We start from the raw sequence: 21,757 nt of genomic DNA, 5'->3' as shown, positions 1-21,757 counted from the left end.
TCTGGAACCACGCTTTCAAATCTGGTCAGGAATTCATCTACTGCTATCAACCCATCATACATTGACAGTTCGCGATCTTGAGTTCTGACACAATACAACGACTTAGTCATCATATTGCAGTTTAACGTGGTTACTTTGTTCAACTGATTATGCCACCGCTCGTCCTCCTCATCTGAATCTTTGGTGTAGGACTCTGCATGCCCCCACGATATCCTTCCTTCCACAGTCGGATTGACCCAATCTTGATTTCGTGTAGTAATTTTGTAGATACAATCTAATTCATCATCACTTCCTTCGTCGCGCATAGGTTCAGTGTAATGCGGTCCTTCAGCTAGGTCTAGCGGAATGACTACGTGGAGTGACTTCTTCTCAAATATCATTTTCCGCTTCTTTAAATTAATAGCCCCATTCATATCGGTGGCCCAATCTATCCATAACAACACAGGATAAGGGCTACTTTCATCCACAATTTCTATTACCTCAAAGTCCATTCGGGTGCTTGCGCCTTCTATATCTACTGTAATTCCTTGTAGTCTTCCCATGGGCAAGATCTTCTGTTGATTCACCATTCGCAATTGAATAGGAGACCATTGTAATGTTAGCTTGCCCATGCGCTCCCAAGTCTGTTTAGGTAGTACATTTGCACCTGAGCCCAAGTCCAGAATGATCTAATCCATCTCATAGTCGCCAATCTGCGTTGTTAATCGCATTTCCCGCCCAGTCCACGATGCCTGTTTTCCCAATTTTCAGACCACGTGAGGTTCACCCAACCCTGCGCACCTAGTTATCAATTCTTGTAATCATTTAACCGCCCTATTGTCGCAAAGCAATTCCATGCATGTCTCTAAAAAGGTAGTTAGCATGGAGGGATCCCTCTCCAGTTCGGGTTGATCCTTACTACTTTGGGTAGAGACCTCCGCGTAGCTCGTCGTGGCTTCCCGATTTGTCTCCTTGCAAACCCCGGAATTGTCCTTGGTTACTTTCCTCTTATCCTCCCTTATAGCTACGCCACTTCTGAGCACCATGTTTATGTTGGGGTCTTCCTCGCATGGTTCAGCCCTCATCATTTGGACGTTCTACGTTGTCATTGGTTGCGCTACCCTCTTCTCACGTATCTGTGCTATCAATATGGGGCAATCTATCATTTCATGATCGAACTGCTCATAGTAAGGGCACAATATTATGGTCGGGTTGGTACAGTCCAGCGCGTAGTGTCCTAGTCCTCCGCACTTGTAACAGATTAGCTGCCGACAACCGCTTCTTGGCCCCATTCCTCCCCATCCTCGTCCATGTCCCTGGAACCCACCGTGCGCTATCGCCACGGCTGGATCCTGACCTTGCGCTTCAGTCTGCATTCTGTAGGTAGGTGACTAGTCCATCAATAATTGATAACTATGGTAGTCTCGCTCCTCGTGGCCCACCGATCTGCAAAAGTTGCAAAACAGCTGCTGGGGGTCTGGTTAAATTTTGGCAGTAGATGACAGTTGTCCGTGTTGTGCTTTCCTCCCACCTAATAGATTGTGCACCAGAGCGAGGGTGTCGCGCTTGCCCTGCTTATGCCTCTGGTCGCAATGGTTTTGGTCCCCCCATTGCCACATAGTTCGCAAAGACCGGACAATGATCCTTATCGTGACCCTGGCTTCTACACTTTATACACCATACTTCCTCCCGTGCTTTTGGGTGAGGAGCCTTTTCTTTTTTTAAATTCTGCATTTATAAGCACAGGTTTTGTATTTGCACATGGATTGTTGAAATCCCAACCCCGGATCCTATATTGGAGTTTCATGCAACCTCATCATTGTCTCTAACTCTTCATCTTGGGTTGAGATCTTTTTCCGTGACAGTGCCATCCTCAGATGTGGTGTCAATGACGCCACAAACCACGCACAATGCTGCACATCTGACAGCGTCATGTTTGCCTCACGAATTGTACTTTTCAATCTCTGATCTAGATCCCACGGAGTTTCACCAAGCATCATCGCGATCTCCTTGAACCTTATGATCGACTACGTTTCTGATTTCGGCTGGCTAAATTCTTTTTTCAATTTAGCTTGGATCTCTATTGTTCCTGCATTTGGGTGATAACTTGGGTACTTTATATACCATGTTAGCGTGTGGTCTTGTAGCGCGCTAACTAGGGTAGCCTTTTTGATGTTATCGTCTGTAACTCCATGCACTTCCCATACTGCCCTTACCACGAACCAAAATTATTCTGGATCTTCACTTCCTGCTCCTTTGAATACCGGCAATTGGATCGCACTCATCATTTTTAACCTCTAGTTTGCGTGTCAGTGTACTAGGACCTACTATGAACTCGTACCATCCCTGATCCAATCAATCCTCAAATTCTTTCTCCGTAGGGTTTCAGCGTCCCGATATCAGACATCCCTTAGGCAGATCCCAGTCCCAGCAACGAAACCATTTGTTGGCTTATTGGGGCCTGACCCAGGTTCAGAAGAGTTATTAGCCAAACAAATCTCGCAGCTACCTACCTTTTCGGCAATACTTCGCGGAGCGCAGACTGAGGTCTAACCCAAGGTAGCAGGGGAGGGTACTGGAACCAGGTTTCCGCACCCTTGGGATGTCTTGATGTGGTTTGGAGAGGTCACACACTGTTCTATGGCCTCGCGCCACTCTGCTTCAGCGTAGATCCGGAACAAGGAAAATTCTTACTACTTATTAACATCGAGTTTGTTACAGATTAGATCTACTTCTTATAGTCTTTAACCAAACATTTAATAGAGATAACCAATGCGGACACCCAGAAATGTTATAGATTTGCATAAACTCAAAACATAAGCATAAGCGCACAGATCAAACAGATATATAAGCCAGAAATTAACCAGATCCACAATATTTCAGAATCAACACAGTATTTCAGAATCAACTTATCTTTATTCAACTCTTTTTCCAATACAACTAGATTTTCCCTACGCATTCAACTGTAGGGGTCTGCGCCAACAGCTGTGGACTCTACCATGACTCTATGCACACAGCTGCAGAGCCTCTATCTATCTACCAACGCCCTTGACTCAGACTTACAGATGTATAAGATACTGTCTTTACACCACCATAACACCAGGATTCATCCAAAAACGCACTGCCTTTTACCCTTAGAGCCTCGCTCTATTTATACATTCCCATGGTTCGCGGACCATGGGTAGGCCAACTTACTTCCTATTATTCTATATTATTTCTTAGGCAGACAACCCTTTAACTCAACCTATTACATTTCACACTCCGCATATTTGGGAGATTTACAATACTATTATCCTAACTTATAAGCTTTAAGCCCCAAAACTGTTACGCGGGACCTCCACTACCCAACACTTGTCCCTCGGTCTCAGTTCCTGTATGTTTTCTGACTCCTCTTCCTACCATCCATGTAGTTTCCTAGGTATCGATGCTCAAGATGGAGGATACCTCTTCTGATTCTAGTAAAAGCCATAGATATAACCTAAGATCATTATCCAAACATCCCATAGTTTCTGGTTGAGGCTTAGGTATCTCATGTCCTACGAATACTCCCAAATCCTCTCGAGGTAGGCAGTCCTATATATCGAAATCCATTCATAAGGTTGTTAGAAAATTATATGTTACAGAGAAATGGAACACATAGAATATTGCATAAATATAAACACAGAAAACGCATAAAACCAGAGAGACAAAGATATACGTGGTTCACCCAATTTGGGCTACATCCACCCCGAACAGCCAGTCCTTCCTTTCTATTATCCAGCAAAATGAAGAGACACAACCTACAGTAGATCAGCTATAATATCCTCTGTTTTCTCTCACAGTCTCACCTCTATACTTCTCGCTCGGAGAATACACATCTATTACACAACCTCAAATACAATGCCCTCATACAAAGAGAGGGGTTGCCTTCTGTTATCTCAAAATCAAGCCCTGGAAGGCTGCAGACCAGGGAGACTTCAAGTAACTATTTCAAACCAATCTTTAGCTAAGGCTTAGCCTCCTTAGCCTGAGAGGGCTCTCTCAAAGGATTAAAAGATTTATGATTAGGATTAAGATGGCTAACTCTTTGTGAAACAAATAGGTATGAGGTTGGTGAAATGAAAATTAACAAGCATCCATTGGGCTTATGGAGTCATATGTCATTTAGCATTAACAGTAGGATTGGCTTTGCAATAAAATCAAGGCATTCAGAGTTCAATATAAACAGAGTACACCAAACACAAAAGGACAGTCTATGAGTACATGAAGGAAATTAGAACACTGCAAGTGATTTCTAAGTGATCAAATACTCATGATACTGTAAACCATATGGAAAGACAACAACAAGAACACATACATTGAAATCTCTATGATTCTTGAACAGCAGAAGCCAGTACTGTATTACCAAAGAAACAGAGTTTTTACATAAGCTTAATAACAGAGCTTTTTTACATAAACTTCCAACCCTTATTACATTTCCCTTTCTCCTATATATAGACCTGACTGAGATTCCTCCTTAAACATTAGGGGAACTCGAAATCTACTTCTAATGACACCTGTTTAACTTTTAACTGCCTATTTAATGTAACAAACTTCAACTAGACTTTCTAGAGATCTAAATCAAGTAGGATTCTAACTCCATATTACGCTAATAATAGCCTTGATTAGAATCATTCTCGTTCTTTGACATCTGGTCCCCCTTCAGTTTGGCTGTGATGGATGTTCAAGGCTCCATGTTGGTCTTCAATGTCACATCTTTTCCATTGCCCTGAAACATAGGAAACTACCCCTGTTTATCGGTCTTTGGTTTGCCTCAAAATGTTCGAATCCAAAGAAGCATGCCCTTTGTCTTTGATTTATCCAAAATAAAACAGATTGCCACGTCCTTGATGTGTTGTCCACCTTTTCCATGTGTGAAGGCAAAAGTTCTTCCAATCTGTTTTGACATATCTTGAACTGTGGTAAATGTGCTCACTTTATGACAAAAATTTAAAGTTGGATTCGAATACATATTTTGTCCACCTGTCTTGACCTGGTTGAGTGTTGATAGCTTCAGATGATGCCTTGTAGATATTCCCTTTTCAAAATTCCCGCTTATATTTCAAAACTGGTTGACTGAGATTAGATTGTGTAGCTTCAGCAGTTTCGTAGCGCGCTACGAAACTGCTAAGCTTTAGTCATCACCTTCAGCAGTTTCGTAGCGCGCTACGAAACTGCTGTGTTGTTTCAAAACTCACAGTTTCAACCCAAAATTTTTCTATTTTGAGCCTTTTACTATTTAAGCATTCTTTCAACAACTCCAAGATCTTTTCAAAACTGAAAGGGAATGTTTGATTCTTCAATAAAGATTTTACCAGGCAAAACCATCAAAACTTTGAAACATAACCTTACTTGAAACGAGATTTCTTTATGGTGATTCTTTTCGCTGGCTCAACTGTATCTTTAAGTCTTTAGTTTGTCTCTTCATTACTTTGATCCCAGACCTGAGGTTTGTATTGACCTTTCTAATAAATTGAGCTTCTTTTATTGCAGGAGTAGTCCAGCTACGGAATTGAACACTAAAATCAACCACTTCAGGAATTTGAAATGTTTGGTCTTCCCACCGAGCTTGCATTTGGTTGAAATAAGCTTCTTTAAGTGCAAATTTTCTGGCAGCCTTCTTTAGTCTAGCAATTTCAAAGTTGGCCAATCCCAATTTCTTTTTCAAGTCTTCCACACTACCTTCTTCTTGAGTGGCAACTGTTTTGCCTTTATCTTTTCTTTCATGAGGCCGTGTCTCCTCCCCTGTTTCATCTGCCCTTGGTGGTACCTCTTGTACTTGTTTGAACTTCCTCATTATGGGTCTCCTGGGCTTAAAAAAAAATTGTTCAACTTGATCATCAAACTTAAGTTTCTTCGAGGCTTTAACTTTCTTAGCCTTCTCTTTACCTGACTCTATCAAATCAGCTTGAACTAGTGGGGACTCTTCAATGTCAATGGCTTGCAATAAGTCATTTAAATCTCCCTTTGAAACAGGGCTTTCTTCAATAGCCAATGACTTACCTTTTTCTTTTGCCACCTGGCTCCTAGTCCTTCTCCTTTGAACTCCTTCACCTGTGCTTGATTCATGTGCAGTTTCTTTAACCTGAGTTTTCTCTTTAAGGGACTGCTGAAGTGTATCCTAGATGATCAGTGGCCTGGTGGATTCCCTTAGTTGTTTCCTTGCCTTCAACTTTGAAACCCCTTGGATCTTGTTTCTGTTTGATGACCAGTTGTTGTTGGAAGATCTTTTGCAGCTTGAGGGCTGAGACCGGTCTTGCTCTTGAAATCAGACATGAATATTAATGTGTCCTAGTCCCTACCTACCCTCTAGAGTTCATGCAGAACCATCAACTTAACCAAGCCATGGTGGAACAGTGAAGTCTCACAGGCTCCTTTTCTTAGTTGCACCTTGTCACACATTTTACTCAAGCTGTGAAATAAGTAAAAAGGTAGATCAATAGATGTTTTCCCTGTGAAATGCAATAGAAGCTTAAAATGGTATGAATACACTTTGTTATATCTCCCTTCATAGGTCAGGTACTTTTGAATACAGGTAAGCAAATGGGCATATGATTCTTTGACATAACTTCTAGGAACAGACTTACTTAAATCTGAGTTAATGAACTCCTGTTTTAGAAATTCTTTGCATGGGTTCATATCGAATTTGAAATTCTTGAACCAATTTTCTTGCCCTCTTGGAATCTCTGTAACTGTGGATATCATGTTTGGTGAGACCTGCAATTCCAGCATGCCAACCTTTGAGTTTAGTCCTGTGAAATTCAGTGCGAATTCCTTAGTAACTTGTGCATGACCTCCCTAGAGCTTCTTGCAAAAATTCCAACATCTAGCTTGTTTAAATGCATGCTCGACTTCTCTGTTCTTCAAGGTTATGTCTAAACCTTCAGGCTTGTTTCTCAGGCATTTTCCTAATCTGTGGTCTTTCCTTTCTGCCGATTCCTCCATGAAGATTCAGTAATGGAGGCTGGAAATGCTAGCACTGCTCAAACTCCAAACTCTGCCTCACTTGAATGGCTGCCTTGCTTGATAGCTGCCTCGCTTGATGATAATTTTTTCAAATTGAAATCTTACAGATTTGTTTCTCATGCAAGGCTTACAATCATCATTAAAACTGTGCATACCTGGCTTTTCTTGGAACTTGTATTCCATGTGTACCAATGTACCTAGTGGTTGTAATAATGGAGATAAGCGGTTGGAAATGATATGTGGAGTGCACAAACTGACAATGAGTGACGTAGCCATAGATTAACTTAACATATTTGACAGTTGGGAAACATTCGCTACGAAATGCACAAATCTTTGATTTTGCATCATGGTTAGTGTAAATTTTGAATTATGCGCTGCGAAATCACCTAAAACCTATCACGCTGCGAAATCACCTAAAGCCTATCGCGCTGCGAAATCATCTAAAGGACTTCTACGCTGCGAAACTGCTAAAAAGGATTAATGCGTTGCGAAAACACTTCAGAATGGTTATATGCGCTACGAAATCATCTAAAAGGATTTGTGGTACATAATGATTTTTAAACCAAATTGACACATGTCTATGAGACCGGTGATGAATGAGAATGCATAGTGATGAATAAGAATGCATACTTGACTCAAGACCCCTTAAGACTCAGACTCTAAGAAAAAACAAAATCAAACTTAGACTAACACTGACCTTTATCATCAAGCTAGTATGAGAAATTTTGGCATTAGAATTCTTAAGTGATAACACCTTCTAGGGCAAAAAAGACCCTAAACTAAACATAAGTTCTACCATCAAATCATTCGCCTAATGAACGGCCCAGATTGACTAGAAATTACTATACTTTTACAAGGCAATTTTACATCTATTTTTAGCTTCGAGGGCGTTGCCCCTGAAACCCCCTCTGGGGGACCACTGGCCCCTAGACCCCCCAGCTGGGTGGGGATCGACCCCCCCGAATCCCTGTGGGGGGGGCGGGACAAGTCCCCCCCGCACCCCCCTACGTGGAGGGGTGTACAAACTTCCTGGGGTATACATCCGGCTAAAACAAAGACCTGTAAACAATCATGCTCCATACTCAACAATCTCCCACTTGGAGAATGATTGTAGCAACTCCACCGCTGCTTCATTTGTTGGACAATGACTCCCCTTTGGACCTGGTTGTTTCTCATCTTCATTGTCATCCTTGAAGACCAATTGAAATTGAGCATATTTTCAGGTTCTCCCTGGTTACAATTTTTGTTAGCATATCTGCAGGATTCTAGCTAGTGTGTATCTTTTCTAGCTTCAACTCTCCGTCTTCCAACACTGATCCTATGAAATGGTACTTGAGCTATATGTGTTTAGTCCTGGAATGAAATGCTGAGTTCTTTGCAAGATGAATGGAACTTTGGCTATCACTGTATAATGTGCCCATATCATGCTCCTTACCTAATTCACCCATAAACCTTTGTAAGCAAATCATTTATTTACTAGCCTCTATAGCAGAAACATACTCTGCTTCTGTTGTTGAAAGTGCAACAACACTTTGGATTTTTTGAAACCCAACTGACAACTGTTCGACCAACAGTAAATACATATCCTCTAGTGCTCCTCCTATTTAATCTATGTCACCTGCCATATCTATGTCAACATATCCCTGTAGAGAAATGTTTGAACCATCAAAGCATAATGCTTGATTTCTGGTACCTTTCAAATATCTGAGAATCCATTTCACCTCCATCCAATGTTCCTTTCCTGGATTGTTCATGTACCTGCTTACAACTCCCACTGCATGTGAAATATCAGGCCTTGTGTAGACCATTGCATACATTAAGCTTCCAACTGCTGATGCATATGGAACTTTAGACATATAATCCATGTCTTCTTGGGTCTTTGGGCACATTTCCGTACTAAGTTTGAGATGGCTAGCAAAAGGTGTACTAACTGGTTTTGCATTGTGCATATTAAATCTTTTCAACACCTTTTGTATGTACTCATTCTGAGACAATGTTAATTTGCGATTTTTCCTGTGTCTAGTTATTCTCATACCAAGGATTTGTTTTGCAGCTCCCAAATCCTTCATTGCAAATGGATTTGCCAATTTTCTTTTGAGCACATTTATTTCATGCATGTTAGACCCTGCAACAAGAATGTCATCTACATACAATAACAATATAATGTAGCTTCCATCATTTTTCTTTTTCAGATAAGTACAATGATCAGAGTGACATCTAGTATAACCTTGTTCAGACATAAAATTGTCAAATTTTAGATACCACTACCTTGGAGCTTGTTTTAAGCCATACAAGCTCTTCTTCAACCTGCACACTAGTTTCTCTTTCCCTTTTACCTCATATCCTTGTGGCTGCTGCATATATATCTCTTCCTCCAAATCCCCATGGAGAAAGGTTGTCTTTACATCTAGCTACTCAAGATGCAAATCTTCAACTGCTACTAGAATTAAAATAGTTCTGATTGAAGTCATTTTAACAATAGGAGAAAATATTTCATCAAAATCAATACCTTTCTTCTGTGAAAACCCCTTCACCACAAGTCTAGCTTTGTACCTTTGTTTTCCTCCATCTTCTTCCTTCAGCCTATAAACCCATTTATTCTTCAATGTAGATTTTCCTGCAGGCAACCTGACTAAGTCCCAAGTCTGGTAATGAATTAAGGAGTCCATCTCTTCTTCCATGGCTACCTCCCACTTCTTCCTGCTTTCAACCTGCATTGCTTCTTCATAACATTCGAGTTCACCAGAATCAGTCAACAATAAATAATATAATGAAGGAGAGTATCGTTCAAGGGGTCTACTTATCCTGGTAGATCTTCTAACACCCTTTCAGGTGTTTGGGGTGCTTGTTGCTGTTGTGGTGGTTGTTGGTTATTATTATTTTCAGGCACTTTTAATTTTTCAGTGATCTCATCAAGAACTGTGTATTGCTTGTTTTCTTTTTCTTATTTCTTTTCCTGCAACTGATTCTTATATCGTTGAATATTACATCTCTGCTCCTAATGATTTTGTGATTTTCATAATCATATAACCAATAACCAAAATAATTAACACCATTTCCAATAAAGGTACATTTCTTTGACTTTGCCTCAAGCTTTGTTCTATTTTCTTTATCAATATGGACAAAGGCCTCACAACCAAAAGGCTTTAAAAAGGAGTAGTTTACCTTTTTACCTGTCCACGCTTCCTCTGGAACACCACCATCCAAGGAACTTGAAGGCCCTCTGTTTATTAGATAAACAATAGTATCTACAGCATCTGCCCAAAACTGTAAAGGCAATCCTGCATGCAATCTCATGCACCTTGCACGCTCCATGATTGTTCTGTTCATCCTTTCTGACACACCATTTTCTTGTGGTGTTCTTGGAACTGTCTTCTCTCTGCGAATTCCATGCTCTGAATAGTACCTATCAAACTCTTTGTTGCAATATTCACCTCCATTGTCTGATCTAAGAAAATTCAATTTCTTTCATGTTTCAATCTCAAACAAAGCTTTCCATTTCTTGAAAGTATCAAATACATCAGATTTATTCCAAGTTTTTCTAGTTGCATCATCAATAAAAGTAACATAAGAATGAGAGCCACCGAGAGATGATACCTGAGCAGGTCCCCATACATCTGTATGCACAAGCTCTAATTTTTTGCTCTTCTTTTCTTTCCCAACTTTGAGAAATCCGACTCTCTTTTGTTTTCCGTAAATGCAATTCTCACATAAGTCTAAATCAACATTCTTCAAACCCGGCAACAAATTCCTTGAGTGAAGAATTTTCATCCCCTTTTCACTCATGTGTTCGAGCCTATGATGCCATAATGCTACATCTTCTCCCTTGGGAGTTAAAGCATTAACAAAGTTAGAAATACCATTGCATAAATACAAGGTACCAAACTTTTCGCCTTTTTCTATTACCAGGGCTCCTTTGGTGGCCTTCCAAGCTTTATCTGTGAAAGTTGTCACACAACCTTCACTGCCTAACTGCCCTGTTGAAATCAGATTTTTCTTCAAATCTGGAACATGCCTTACCTCCTTTAGTAGCCATTGGTTTCCATTTTGTTGTTTTACAAGAACCTTACCCATCCCAACAATTTTACAGGGTTTATCATCACCCAAACGGACTTGTCCAAAATCTCCTTGAACATAGTCATGAAAGTATTTCTTATCAGGTGTGGCATGGCATGAGGCCCCTGAATCTACCACCCAAGAATCAGAAATATTTTCGAAAGAAAGAATCAAAGCATCTTGTAACACCTCACCTGTCACATTTTCTTCATGATTATTTTCTTGTTGTGCATCTCCTTCTTTTCCCTTCCAAGATCTACAGTCTTTCTTTAGGTGTCCTTTCTTTCTGCATTTCCAGCACACTATCCCCGATCTGGACTTGGATCTGTCTTCCCTTGATTTACTGCGATATCCTGAGCTCATTCCTCTTTCCATTTTTCTTCCCCTAGACTCTGCACTCAAAGAATTACCTGATGTCTCGCCGGAGCTTTTCCGTCGCATTTCCTCGCTATGGATAGCACCAACAACATCATCAAACTTTAAAATACTAGATGCAGAAACAGAGTTACTAATGGCCATTACTAAACCATTCCAACTTTCTGGTAATGAGCACAAGAATAACAGAGCTCTAACTTCATCATCAAAGTTTACCCCTACAGAACATAACTAACTTGTAACAATATTAAAATCATTTAAATGGTCTGCAACAGATCCACCTTCCGACATCTTCATATTAAATAATCGTTTCATAAGAAATACCTTGTTTGGGGCCGAGGGTTTTTCATATAGTTTCGCCAATGCTTTAATGAAACCCTCTGTCGTTGTTTCCTTCGAAATGTTGAAGGTGACCAATGCTGCGAAGCACAGCCATATTGTTCCGAGTGCCTTTCTATCAAGAAGGTTCCATTCTTCATCTATCATACCCGTCGACATCTTTGTTTTTCTGCCCAATAGTAGGTACAGATCTTTCTGATGCAGATAATCTTCCATCTGCATGAAGTTTTGGTCTTTAAATTTCTCGACCCTAAACTTACCATCTTCCACCATTGCTCCCACTAGAATGAGGAACCCTTCTTTCCTACGAGTTTATCAGCGAAATAAACCTTCAGCTCTGATACCAGTTGTTAGAAAATTATATATTACAGAGCAATGGAACACATATAATATTGCATAAATATAAACACAGAAAATGCATAAAACCAGAGAGACACAGATATACGTGGTTCACCCAATTTGGGCTACGTCCACCCCGAACAGCCAGTCCTTCCCTTCTATTATCTAGCAAAATGAAGAGACACAACCTACAGTAGATCCACTGTAATATCCTCTATTTTCTCTCACAGTCTCACGTCTCTACTTCTCGCTCTTAGAATACACATCTATTACACAACCTCAAATAAAATGCCCTCATACAAAAAGAGGGGTTGCCTTCTGGGGAAAAAAACCCTAAACTAAACATAAGTTCTACCGTCAGATCATCCGCCTAATGAACGACCTAGATTGACCAGAAATTACTATACTTTTAGAAGGAAATTTTACATATGTTTTTAGCTTCAGGGGCGCTGCCCTTGAAACCCCCATCGGGGGACCTCTGGCCTCCGGACCACCCAGCAGGGGGGGGATCAGCCCCCCCAAACCCTCGCAGGGGGGACAAGTCCCCCCCACACCCCCCTACATGGAGGGGTGTACAAACTTCCTGGGGTATACATTCGGCTGAAACAAAGACATCTAAACAATCATGCTCCATACACAACAAAGGCCAGTATGGATGTATCACAAGGTAAAAAATTATCACTTGATGGGGTTCTTAGAGAAAAGGAAACCTAGAAATGGTTTCCTGATGAAGTGGTCATCATTTAAATACAAAGGGTTAGCTAGCCCTACAAAAAATAGCCCTCGGGAGGTTATTACAGTTCGAGAAATTGGATGTGATTTTTCTACAAGGTTCGCTTAGGGACAATGCACATATTACATTGATTTTGGAAGCTATCAAACTGGGATGTACCTTCCATGCCTTAGGCATGCGAGGCAGATCAGGAGGCATTGTTGTAGGCATAAACTATAGATTGATGAAGTTAATGAATATTTGAGGGAGGGAAGGTGTTTTAATGGTGGATGTATTTTCTGAAGAATTAGGGATTGACATTAGGGTTGTTAATATACATGGTCCATGTCACAGTTGTGTGTTGTTCTGGGAAGCATTTATGGGATCTCCTTTCTTTGTAGGCTGAAAACATAATTTTAGGAGGAGATTTAATTTTTTCCATGGGCCATGCAGTATCTTGGGGAAGCCATGCATAGGTAGATTCCCTCACTAACATTTTTGAATAGATCCTGGAGAATAACAAACTTATTAATATAGAAGTAGCTCGTATTCAACCAACCTGGAGAAACTGAATAATTGTGGATGTTATGCTAGCAAGGCATATTGATTGATTCCTAATCAAGGAACCACTGGTGCATAAGATTGAAATGATTAGGCAATGGGTTAGCTCAAGAGGAATATCAAATCATTCGCTTATATTCTTAGAAATAGTAGGTATTTCTCTAAAAACATGGGCACCTTCCAAATTTAATTCGACATATTTAAGGTATGAGGATTTTCAATGAATTGTTAAAGAAATATGGTAGGATAGCTCACATACCAAAGAAAGCTCGTCAGTGGAACATGTAGCTGGAAAAATTTTACGCCTTAAGAAGAGGATGATAGAATCGGCTAAGGAAAATAAAAAGAATGATGAAGAATCCATCAAAAATATTGAATCTGAATTATCCAGGTTAGAAAACCCTAACAATGGAGGGCATGACTCTCTAGAATCAAAGTTATATGTTACACAACTAGAAGCAAAGGAACTCAAGATCTTAAAGGAGAGGGAAGAAACATGGAGACTTAAGAGTAGAGCTATATGGCTCCAAGCAAGAGATGAAAATGGCAAATTTTTTCAACAACATGCAAGAGGTTGGAATGCTTTCAATACTATATGGTCCTTAGAGGATGAGGAGGGTTCCTCGATGCACTCTTTTAGGAGTTTAGCGAATATGGGTATACATCGCTTTGGAAATTTGTTTAAAGCTCCATAGTAGGCGTCTTTGGAAGAGATTATAAAGGTAGATAATCTCTTTCCATGATTTGTAAATGAGGAAGTAAATGAAGACCTGAATAAGACAATGACTATGCGAGAACTAGAGGCAGTGCTAATTTTTTTAAAAAGGATAAGAGTCCTGGTACAGATGGATGGCATGTGGAATTTTATTTGGATTTCTTTGATCTGGTAGGTCAATATCTCCTTAGGGTGAGTGAGGATTGTCATAAGAGTGGGAGAATGTATGATGCATTCAATGCTACGTGCATAACCTTAATTCCTAAATCAGATAAGATAAAATATTTAATGATTTTCGACCTTTGGAAATTAAAAGGCCTGACAAAGGAAAATATTTTTATGTGTTGTTTACTACATTATAAAGCTCCCACATGAGATAATATTCAATGAAGATCCTTTTAGGGACCCTATCAGTGTATATTATGCAAGAATAATGTAGAATCAATGAGTCATCTCTTCCTACATTGTCCTACAACAATCCAAATATGAAATCGTATATATCAATCATTTGCAATCAATATCAGGTGGCAGGGAGACACTATTCAAGTAGCTTAGGAATCATGGTGGAAAAGAGCCTATCCTACAAAGCTTCGAAATCTAACCCTATTGATATGTTGGGGTATTTGGATAGGAAGAAACCAACACGTTTTTCAAGATAAGGCCCCAAACTCAACTTTCACTTGTTCCCACATAGTAGCTCTATATAACATGCTCCCGGAAGATGAGCAAAAACAACACCATAGGAACATTTCTACATAAATCATTGACAAGACCTTTCCTTGGGCATATTTTGATGGTTCAGCACAGCAAGATGGTTGTGGCAGAGAAGCAGTTTTGTATTTAAATGAAGATCATTATTACAAGATGAAGATGAGTTTAGGGAGAGGCACAAATAACTATTCATATCTTAATAGCCTCAAAGTTATCCTTATATTTTCCTTTGAGAAATGATATCGGCAACTACAAATTTTTGGTGATTCTAAACTTGTTATTAATTGGTTCAGCCTTTAGTAAGAATGTCCAGTGCACACACTCAGCAATTCGCTGGATGAAATTATTACCTTAAAATCTTAGTTTGACTATATATATTATTGTCATATCTATAAGGAAAGGAACCAGATTAGTGAGAGTCTTTCTAAGGAAGCAACACAACAACCTTTTGGTTCTTGGATGATTAAGGAACAAATAGGATAGGATTTCTATCAGTATTTGCGCAGGAAATTCATTGATCATCAGCGACAGGTGGCAACATTTACCTGAATCTACATAGTTCATAGACATATCTCTTTTTTGCATATTTGTCCAATTATCAGAACTAAAATATTGTATATTTTATTATGTATCTCATTTTCAGTTACTGTTATGTAACAATCACTTTATAGACTCTATACAACAAGTGGCATACATGGCCACCAGTTTTGGCATTTGCTCCTTTTGCAACATCTACAACATGTAATTTTCAATATTTTGTATAATGAAAGTTACAATTTTTCCTTAGGGAAAATTTTTTTAGAAGCCTAGGCACATTATTTTAAATAAAATTAATACTCTGCAAAATGAAGAAAATGATTTGTTAAAAAAATATTCAAGCCTCTAATGTATAGTTCGTATATGTAAGTTAAAAGTAAATTATTTGTTTATGGTGGTGTGAAACATGTTACCAATGGTTTCAGAGCAATGTTCCAACACTATGACCTGAATGGGAAATTGTAATAACAATAAGAGTTTTGATGTGCACAGAAGGAATAACATAATGGGGAGGGGAGTTGGAAGCTTACCCCTGCTAAAGCCAATAGTGGAGTCTAGTTCCATATCAAATACAGAATTGAACCCAAAGATGTTGGTGCAATTGGGTGAAGAGTGACAGAACCCAACAACTATGATGCTAGAAATTGTACAACAGTTGAAGGCCGAGATGGACCGATTTAGAATTGATAATGAAATATTATTGTGTAATCAAGAAACTATCCTAAATAGTGTTTCTGATAAGCAGAATCATAGAACTTCCATTCCTAGATTTGACAATGGAGCCAGGGATGACAAATGTCAATAGAGAAATGATAATAATCTAGAGGGAAGTCACACTCAAAGAAATGAGGGGTACAAAGATGATAATGAAGAAGAGTAGTGTAATATTTCAAACCAAAGGAGAATGAAGAAGCAAAGAACTAAAATTCAGGGGGAATTAAAAAAAAATCAATCCTCTACCCTTTCATGGAGAAATGGAAGAAGTTGTGGAAAGATGATTAACATGAATAAATATTTTCAAATTTACGAATATGAAAATAACCTCAAAGCCAGGATGGCCATTTATCAGTTGCAAGGGAAGGCCACCTTATGGTGGGAAGAAGTGAAAATCATGCAGGGAATTGAGGAACAATAGGTGACATAGGATGAGTTTCAGAAATAATTTAAAAATAAATATCTGACTGAATGGTTATCTGATGAGAAGGCCAAGAAGAGTCATGGCCTAAATTTGGGATAGATGAGTATGGAAGAATTTGTGACCAAATTTACATCCTTGCTGTGATATGTTCCATATATAGGAGAAGAGAAGGCCACATTTTAGTTCTTTATTAGAAGCTTACCTATAGTAATGAAGGAGCGATTATAGTTCGTCAATCCCAAGATGATGGAAGAAGTAATCCGTAAGGCTCAAATATGCTACCTACAAACGAAATAAAAGGGTGAAGGTAGCAAGACCTGGCTAAGTAAAAGGGGTCAGAAAATTTTTGAAGCCAGTAAAAGTGTAAAATCCACTATTGTTAAGACCGCATAAGGGGGACAATATAGTAAACACGACAAAAAAAATAAGAATAGAACTAGAACCTAATGTCACCTCAAGCAAATTGTTGGCTCACTAAGATGTCTTTTTACAAGAAATCTTAATCCCTACATTAGTTGTCAACTCGAGGTAAGTATTTTTATCTCAAGAGTGCCAACACAATATATGCAGTGAATCTAGAGGTTATCTAATGATGAATCGTTGCAATCACTAATGGCTAATTCTTCAATTCAATTCACACAATTTTGGAAAGAACTATCTATGGAAGAAATACTCTTAACACACTCTACAATTCTATGCAACTTGTTTCGAAATCAATTGAAACTGAATGCAAATAAGAATTACACTTGGAATTGTCCAAATAAACTTAAGGCTAATCGTACTCAATCAAGTAAAGAAACTATAACTATTGAACATCATTGTTAATCTATAACAACCCAAATCAACTTGCAATTCCCAATTGAAAAACAACAATAATTGAACAACAATCGATAATTGAACAACAATTGATACTTGAACAACAAACAACAATTGAACAACAAATAGTGATAAAGGATTTCTAAATGGTAGACGATCTATATTGCAATCTGTAGAAGTTAATCAGTGTTATCTCCAAGATCTATGATAACATCTATTCAAATGAACAACAATCTACTATTAACACTAATTCACTCATTCCAATCAAAGCGCTACTTAAGTATGTCACAGGGCTTCACTCTGAATCTAATTAAATAGAATATGATAAATGAAGTAACCAATGACTAAACATTAAATCAATAGCAAAGACTAAATATAAAAAACTATAACACAACGTAGCAGTAGAACTTCTTGTGACTGGGCCCAGAGTCGCTAGAAGCCTCTGCTTAATAAGAACTCAGAATATGAATATGTATCAAACGCAAACTCCTTTCATTAATTGCAAGTAACAGCTTACAGAGTCACTGATATAATAGCGTATATCTTTTCAAAAAGAATAACTACAGATTATCAAAGTCTAAATTGTATCTAATTTCCTTTTGGCCCTATATATAACATAAAAGAGTAACTAGATAAAAGTGAATCCTTAGGATCAGGGGATCCTAAGGATTTCACAATACATAACCTGATCATGTGATAAAATAGCATTGCTCGAGCTAATCTCCCGCTTCCTTGTCTACCCAAGATGTTGTAGCTTTTCCCTTTTATGGCCTCGTGCTACTCTGTTAACTGAACGACTTTTGCCCAATCTGCATCTCTGCACACAAAGATAGCAAAAAATTAGTTTCTTATACTAGATTTTCCTATTCTATCACTAAATTCTTTCATCCAACTTTAGCGCATATTTTCCTCATTTTAATCTATAAATAGAGATAATCGTATAAGGATGAATGGTAAATGAAGCATTTTACGAAGATAAATCATACCTTTTTCCTATCCCAACATACTCCCCAGCTTACCTTGTTGCACGTCCTCGTGCAAGCGAATAGTTTAGATGCAACTAACTTAGGGAATAAGCAGGGTAAACTTCCTCCTTGTAATTCCTAAAACCATTTTTTTGCTTAAGTACAATGAAAGCCTGGGTTACCTCATGATCCTTCAAGTTATAGTCACTGCGGTATTGATCAGGAGGATACCATATGATTGGGGTTCTGTAACGACATCCTATCCAATCTGGCCCCATTGTTAAAATCATATTACTATATTTATAGAAACGAGAAGAGGCAGCTTAGAAGTTTCGATATCCAAATGGCTCTCGGCCCCTCACAGTGTTACTGGAGACTTCCCACCTCTGCCTTGATGCAGACAAGGCTTCTTCCTTAATGTCCTAGAAATATTCCTTTCCGGCCTGAATAATATCAGTATGGAGTGGCCCCAATTTTCCTACAACATCGGCTCGCTGCATAAATTGTTTATGCCTGACAGATAGGATTAATAGTTGTGTAGGCTCCCCTATGACCCATAGGTCAATGCCATACTCACGTCTTCTAAAATTTTTGTGAGCCTTGGCCCATTTGAGTTGGTTGGAAGCAAATGTGAGGAATGCTTGAAATTGGATGTCTCCTATAAAAGGGCCAGGGTGGCTGTCCATGTCATCTTCTAAAACAAAATTATGCATACAAAGTTCACAAAGGAGGCGCTGAACCTTCTCATCGTGCTCTCTATAGCATTTGATAAAGTCGAGAGTGGTTTTGATCTCTACCGGTTTTCCAGCCTTAACTACCTTGACTTTCAGCAGGAGGTATCTTTCCATGAGAAATAGAGCATAATTTATGGTGGGGGCTTAGCAAGATAGGGTGTCTGAATAAGGATAGCAGACGGTCTCCATTTTCTCTCTAGCTTTTCGCAATTGACCCTTTAATCTTTGAACCTTCTTTTGATCAGCCTTATACTGAGCAAAGGTCTCATCTTCAGTCCTAGTAAGTGCTTCAAGCTTCTTCCTTAACCCTTGATGTTCATGCAGAGGGACCACCTTTTCCTTGTGTTGAGCCAGTTCCTGTTGAACCATCAGTAGCTCATTCTACAATTTTCTAATGATGACCTCTCTTACCAAGGGGGTGTAAAGGGGTGTTTCATTTGTTTTGGCCTCCCCATCATGGGTCTCCGTAGGGTTTGTCTACACAACAACTTCAACTGCTTCTTGAATTTTACAATCATCTCAAACATCTTCTTCAACATTGTTTTGGACAACAGTATCCTCAGTGGGGTGGTCTGTTTGAGTTCCTTGCGAAAAGATGCAGGGGTCCTTAGTTTGCATGGTAGTGTCTTCTATCATAGCTGACTCAGTCTTGGTTTCTTTTGGACACACCACAAGAAACTTTGTCTGAGTCTTAGCATCCTTCCCAGAACATTGTTCTGTTTGCATTCTTGTAGTTTCCATTTCCACATTCAATTTCCTGGTTCTGGTTGCCTCTTTTAACTAATGATTCAGCTGCCTGATTACTTGCTTTTTTTTTCTGTACTTTCTGAGCATATTTCTAAGATTATCTCTGTAGTAATTCTCTACTCTAGGGCCTTCATCTGATAATGGGTTAGTTGTGTTATCCTCTATTTCCTGTACTATGTCATCATCAAGGATGTTCCCAATTGGAATTGTGTCTTCTGGTGGAATTTCTCCTTCTAACTCATTGTTATTATGTATTTCATTTTTAGGAGTTCCCAATGCAATGGTATCTCCTGAACAATTATCATTGTCTGGGTCTTCTCCTTGGTAGGCCTCATCCACAACGGACTTCGAAAAGGGAGTATCACTTGGTTGATTGACATCTCTCAAGTTTTCTTCTTCAAGGTTTCCTTCTACTGGGGAGTCCATTGGACCAGTGCCTATTGTCTGGGTTTCTTCTTCATGTACCTTGGCTTCAAGGGGTTTTCCATAGAAGGAATTAACTCCCTCTGTTCCTCCATGGCATCAATAAATGGCTGGGTTTGCTCATGACCGGGGCTGTCAGCAGGGACTGACTAGTCAGGGGTACAATTATGTTTCTCAATGCTCCCTAGCTGTTCTCTACCTTCGGTAAACATTCCCATGCTTCCCAATACCCTGGCCACTTCCTCCTCATAGTCTTGCAAAGGAGGGTCTTGCGGACTAAGAGGAGGTGTGCAGGATGGTCCGACTTCCTCAACTTGGATTGGGATGCATCACTGGGCTTTCACTCTCACAGAGTGCCTACGCTTTGTTTGTTCTAAGGGTGTAGAGGGATTCTTTCTCTTTAGTATTCTTTTCGAGCCTTGGGTTCTTGGCCCTTGCTACTCTATTTCCGTATTATCAGGTGGTGGATCCAAGTTAGGATTTATGATACTGTCCCATGTAAATTGTTGTTGGGCCAATATATTTGTGATAATTAATTTAATTAACCCATGATGACTGACTACATTATGTGGGTCTTTCGCTGTCCTTACCCATCGGGCGATGTCATGTAACAGAGAATTTAGATAAAATGGTAAATTAACTGAAATTGTTTGCTTTAAAATGGCTAGAAGTTTTAGTTTTCGAGGCTTTACCACATCATGTCGGCCATCGCGGATGATGTATCTTTGGACGATGACCACCAGTTCTTGCCACGTTTGCTATAAAGCTGCAGGATGAATTCCTTTCCTTGTTCGTACCAGCTGCTCGCCTGGGTCCTAGAATACTTCAATTTCCTTGTATAAAAGGACTCATCTATTTGCCCATTTTTCCCCTTCTACCGAAATTTTGGTGACTTCAGTTAGGACTTCTTCAGAAGACCTTTTACCACTATGCTACCATTCTGTAGATTTTGTAGAAATCCTTGCATTAACTCCTCATGAAATCCCTGCAATCTGTTTAAATACTGCAGCCAACTAACGCATTCAAGGATTTTACAAGCTTGATCCGACACCATTAGCACTGGAGGTTCACTCCGAATAGCTCTTTCGCCCATGGCTGCTGTAGTTGAGGCTGGTTCACCTGTATACAATTGTGTTTTATCCCTGTAATTTATAACAACGACAATGTATGTTACAACAATTACCAGGGAAATGATGCTGTTTGGACAATTATTATCATTTTTAGTTAAGCTATTTATCCTATTAGCCATACTTAACACAGGATCTTAAGTTCGCATGCCTGCCATAATGGTTTCCATTCTTTCTCCAATCGGAATTTCCTGCTAATTATTACACATTCATACTCATCATGCAGTTCGTACTCCAGAGGTAATCTGAATGATTGTCACACAGTTGTCCATAACTGTGATATGTGTCATGCATATGCAGGAAATCCCCCCTCTAATGAGTAAAGGGCGTCCACGTCCTTTCAACACGCGAAAAGTAAGCAAATATTCTAATGCGAAATAAATGCCGCCAACCAATCTAAAAAACATAGCACACAAATCAGTAAAGCATTTAAGAAATATTCGTCGTCAGACGTGAACTGGCCAAATCAAATAAAAACAACAATTTTAATTCATTATGT

The sequence above is a fragment of the Pinus tabuliformis genome, chromosome 9 (assembly GCF_031772625.1).
Source record: "Pinus tabuliformis cultivar Carrire ecotype Pingquan chromosome 9, CPIR1, whole genome shotgun sequence".
In the NCBI taxonomy this organism is placed as follows: Eukaryota; Viridiplantae; Streptophyta; class Pinopsida; order Pinales; family Pinaceae; genus Pinus; species Pinus tabuliformis.
Note: the sequence above shows the minus strand (reverse complement) of the source record.